At 52.4% G+C, this 5,302-nt stretch overlaps 1 non-coding gene across 1 annotated transcript; it reads left to right on the forward strand.

Annotated features, from left to right (window-relative positions):
• The first annotated feature begins 1,824 nt into the window (after positions 1-1,824).
• On the forward strand, positions 1,825-1,897 carry Trnat-ggu (transfer RNA threonine (anticodon GGU)). Its single transcript has one exon. It is a non-coding gene; the product is annotated as a tRNA-Thr (tRNA).
• Positions 1,898-5,302: the final 3,405 nt, after the last annotated feature.

The following is a 5,302-nucleotide window of genomic DNA, read 5'->3' on the forward strand; positions in this document are numbered from 1 at the left end:
GGCGAAGTTCCGAGTTAAGCAGGCGTGTAATCTGCACTTTATTAACCGCCATTGTCTAGAGTGGCTTCCGCGTCGATTTTTAATCGCAATACCACTGCGTGATTCCCTAATGCGACTCCTATATTAGAGATTTCCTACCCGAGCGCCCGTGGCTACTACATTGCCTTCACAAGTAGTCGCGGGGCCGGCCGTGTCGTCGGGTGCTCTGTGACTCATACGCGAAGCGACGGGCTCAAACAAATACGGAGGTACCCCAAGTTCCTGATCCATTATTATAAGGGAATGAGAAAATTTGTGGGACCACAGTGCTCTGCGCTTCCCGAACTTCTTGCTCGTTTTCCCGATCAACGTTGTTGGTTACGACAGCTTAGCTGAATAGCTAGATTTTAAAAAGAAATCAAGCAAGCTGAAAACATGAAGCGTTTTCTGCGCGCGAAAGCGCTCCGCTCAATCGCCGTTCGTGCGCCGTACGGGCATGCACGACCGGCGTGCATGCCCGTACGGCGCACGAAACGGCTCGCACCACACATGCCGCGGCAGCGACCGCTCTTCGCTGCCGTCCACAATCAAGGCCGTCGCGAAAAGCAAGGTAAACGTGCAAGAAAGGATGATAGTGTGGTGAAAAATTGTGTTAGGGATTGTCATCCAAGGTGATTTCGAAAGAGGTGATGGAATTTGTATCGCGATGCAGAGCGCCGACCGGTCGCGGAGGCTCGTCGACGGCCGCAAACGAACCTGCCCGAGCACGAGTTGCGGCGAGAGGCCGATGGATGGCGTTACCTGCGCGCAAGAATGACCACAGCGCCGATCGCTAGAATGACTATCAACGTAGGAATAAGGTTCCACATGCGAGGAAGGGGATGATAGTGTGGTGAACAACTGTTAAGGATAGTCGCTCGCAATTGTAGAGATAGCAGCGACCAAAAATCTCCTTTGGTGCTAAGCCTGAAGTTCCCAACATCAGCGGTGACTCCGTGCAACCTGAGCCTGCTGGAGCTGTTGGGGAAGGCGTTCTAGCCCCGGGGACCAGCGTGTTGCGCTTGGGTTCCTCTACTTTTGGGGGGTGACCAACGTTCGGCTCCCCTATTCTAAAACATACGTATGTGAAGCAACGCCACGTTCCGCTGACTGGCCGAGCAGCGACCCGGCACCAGCACCTCGGCGCGACGCAGCGACCGGCGGCAGCAGCACTGCCTCTGCGCATCGCAGGCCGCTGCACAGAGCTTGTTGCCGCCTGTCGAACTGTAAAAACGAAGTTCCACATTCGAGGATGGGGATGATGGCGGGTTGAAAAATTGTGCCAGGAATTGTGACTAGCGGTGGTAGTGAAAGCGGCGAACCAATATCTGCGCAACTTCCCTGCACCCGAGAAACAAGTCGGCCATGAGTCGTCGGGGGAGAACCCCTTTCTAAAGCTCGCCGCAAGCGAACCTGTTGCGTTTATACTTCCATTAGGCTCTCCTATTCTAAGGAAAGATTGTGTGAGCCCTCCACAAACCAGAGGACCTTCTGGCCCGTATCTGAACGGGAACAGAATGAGATCTTCAGGCCGAGCGGTCACCGCAGCGCCGGAACTTCCGAATATGACGTCATCTGCCGCCAGCCAATCGCGAAAGGCAGCCAGGGCTCTCACCGCGCCCGCGGGTAGGGGTCGTTTGTTTTGACGAAAAAAGATGGTTTGGGTGTATTTACACATAAAATAAACATGTTTTTCGAATTCAGCGTCAAGAAAACCATAATGTAATGCCCCCAACAAAATTTTTTTGAAAAGCTCTTCACAAGCCCTTAAATATAAATACCCGATAAAGTGATAGGAAAACAGCCCCGCCGGTAGCGTAGTGGTTATCGCACCAGACCGGTATTCTGGAGGTCGTGGGTTCGGATCCCACCCGGCGGGCATTTTTTCACCACTTTCTTTCTGACTCAAAAATTTTTTCATCTGTCGCTATGACCCACCACAACCTCCCCTTTGCTTTCCGAGGTTTTCTTGACTGCCAACCCTTATTTTCTGCCTTATTTCACCGAGCCCCTAATTTCCCCATATCGCTATATATATATATATATATATATATATATATATATATATATATATATAGCGAATCAGAAAATGGGAAATGAGGGGCTCCGTGAAATAGGACAGAAACTAAGGGTTGGCAGTCAAGAAAACCTCAAGAAAGCCGTTAGCAGGCGTGCCAGTGTGGCCAAAGGGGTGTGTGCTCAACTGAGACCGAGGCTGACTGTCAGGTGGCGTCAATCCCCCAACTGGGTCTATGTGCAAGGCTCAGTCATCGGAGCAGCCCCATCGAGAACGATCTTGCTGAGAGACCTGCACGTGGACTCCCGAGCTAGCTTGGCCTCTGGTACAACCAGCCCCCGTTACCACGCTCTAGCCGTTTGCTGATAAACCCCATTATATTATTTATTTATTTATTTATTTACAGTCGATCCCGGATATAACGAACTCCAAGGGGATCGTAAAATAGTTCGATATATCGATAATTCGAAATATAAAATATGCCTACCTGAAGCTTACCTGAATACTCCGCACATCACTGAGAGCTTTCGGAGATCGTGACAAGCGGTTTGTAACCGACTTGTTCTCCAAAGCACGGAAAATACGAAACACAGCGCAACGACCACGGCCATTTATTTGGCGTGAAAAAAGTCCGTGAGCTTGGACTGCTTCTTCTTTTGCGCCATGAAGTTCATTAAACTGTCTTCAAGTTTGCTGACGCTGTCCAAATGCGAAAGTCCGGCGCCTTCCATTGCGCCGCAACAGCGGCGAATCACGCTGAACGCCGACGCAAGCTCAGCTGCAGTAGGCGGGTGGATATCTTCATCGGAGTCGCTTGTTGCCGCTTCTTCGGCAGCGGCAATTGCGATGTCCGCCACGATCTCCGCATCGGTGAGATCCGCCACAGCCTGCGCGTCATCGTCAGCACTTAAAAAATCGCGCGCTGTTGCGCCATCTTGGATGGCACCTGGGAATGCCGCCAGCGCCTGAAATTCACAGTCGAAGCACTCAACGCCGTCGTCTTCGGTGTCCGAACACGCCTCGTCAGGAGTCACCACACAGCCCGCTTTGCGGAAGCAGTTTACGACTGTGGTTTGTTTCACGTCGTTCCAAGCGCCTGTCAGCATCTGTGTAGCTCCAAGAATGTCAACTTTGAGTTCGATTCCCAAACGAAGGTTCGTCAGGAGCCTCTGCACCAGTCGTCGCCTGTACCCAACCTTGAAGGCTTTGATAATGCCTTGGTCGAGAGGCTGCAGCTTCGCCGTAGTGTTGGCCGGCAAAAATTTCACGGTGATGTTTTTCAGTTGGATGGCGACGTGGTGGGCCGAACAATTGTCGAGAAGGAGACAGACTTGGCGGCCGGACTTCTCCAGCTCGGTATCCCATGCCCGGAGCCACTCCGTGAACAGATCGCGTGTCATCCACGCTTTTTTGTTGGATGCGTAGCGCACCGAGAGACCTCTTGCGTTCTTGAAGCAGCGTGGCGATCTGCTCTTGCCGATAACGAACGGCTGAAGTTTGCACGAGCCGTCCATATTTGCAGCGAGCAAAATGGAGATGCGCACCTTGCTCATTTTTCCGCCATGGCATTTGCTGCCCTTGAAGTCCAACGTCTTGCTTGGCAGCATCTGCCAAAACAGGGCAGTTTCGTCGGCATTAAATATTTGCGACGGCGAAAAGCTGTTGCAAATGTCTGGCCATTCGTCGGACAGCCACTTCTCAATGCTGTTGTTGCTGCTGGTTGCCCCGCTTTCACCCGAGAGGGTCTTCCCGACGATGTCGTAGCGATTTTTAAAGCGTTGCTGCCATCCTGTGCCACCAGTGAAGTTGTCTTCACCTAGCGCGGTTGCAAACCACTTTGCCTTTTCCATGAGCATTGGGCCGTCAACAGGAATGTTTTTTGCCCGAGTCTCCAAGAACCAGGCGTACAGGGCTTTCTCAACCTTATCGTATTCCGGTGCACGCACGCGACACGCTCCAGAACGGCCGCACTGCGCTGCCTTCGCCTTCACATCAGCTTTGTGGCGCAGTATTGTGCTTAAGGTGCTCCGAGGAATTCCGAATTCCTTGGCAACCGACGACTTCTTTTCGCCGGCCTCCACCCGTCGAATGATATCTGCCTTCGTTGAGAAATCCAACTTCTTACGTTTTTTTGCGTCCATGGCTCCGAAACGCGTGACCCGGCGCCGCAAAAACAAAACAAACACGCACCACACTTCACGAGTTTCCCGACGGAGCAACCACTGCCACTGGCCAAGCGGCGAGAGCGGACCACTCCGCCGCTCAAGCGGCTCAAGCCAACGTTACGTTGGCTCAAGCAAACAGGCTCAAGCGCGCAGAAACTGGATTTTCCTTCCTCCTCAACTGTCTCTCGCCTGCAATCTCTCGCCCGCGTTCTTTACCACGCGGCTGAGGCGTCCAAGGTCACTCTAGCGACGCGACGGAGCCTCTCTCTCACCGAGCGCGGGAGCGCGCACGAGAACTCGTCGCCGGAACCTTCCCAGGAGGAGCGGCGAAGCGCACTTGCAGGGGCGCTTGACGCGCGGGAGTGTTCGAAATACGCATGTGGCGGTGACCGGGAGTTCGATACACGCGTACAACAGCGCTATACTTTTGCATGGGATTTCCAAGGGGATGTTTAGACTGTTCGATATATACAATAATTCGATATATCCGGGTTCGTTATATCCGGGATCGGCTGTATAATAAAAGAAAACTTCGAACAAGGTAGAAGCACAATTGTTGCCAACGTTTCAGCAAAGAGACTTGCCTTCGTCAGGGCAACCTCTCGCCTAGCTGGTACGCTAGGCACACTAGGGGTAGGTCCCCAGGTGAGAGGAGAGAGAGAAGGAAAGCAGGAAGTGGAACTGGGAAAGCGGATTCATTTGGGAGTATGTCGGGGGAGATATTGAGGGGGAAAGAAGGTTGTATAGTTTGAGCCGCGAAGTAGGTCTCAGGGAAGTCAGCCGGGGATTGATATTCAGGGAATTTTTTGCAGAGAAAGGATGAGAGGGTGTTTCTTTACCCGCCGCCCGGCATACCGAAAGGTTCTCAGAACGGCCAGAAGCAGAACAGGCGGTGAGAGTGGGGTCCTTATGAGAAACTGTCTGCAAGCCTCAGGTCAAAAGAGAATGTAGAGAAGGGGGGGAAACGCTAGGTTAACAGAAAAAAACAAAAAAAAAACAGGGAGGGAAACCACACAAACCCACACACAAAAGAAAAAGCAATCATCCGACAACTGAAATGGTACACGTCGCCCAAGGCAACATTCCTGGAACAGGTCTGCCC

This window comes from Haemaphysalis longicornis, unplaced genomic scaffold, assembly GCF_048455015.1.
Source record: "Haemaphysalis longicornis isolate Haplotype H1 unplaced genomic scaffold, Haemaphysalis longicornis Haplotype H1 scaffold_9, whole genome shotgun sequence".
Lineage (NCBI taxonomy): Eukaryota > Metazoa > Arthropoda > Arachnida > Ixodida > Ixodidae > Haemaphysalis > Haemaphysalis longicornis.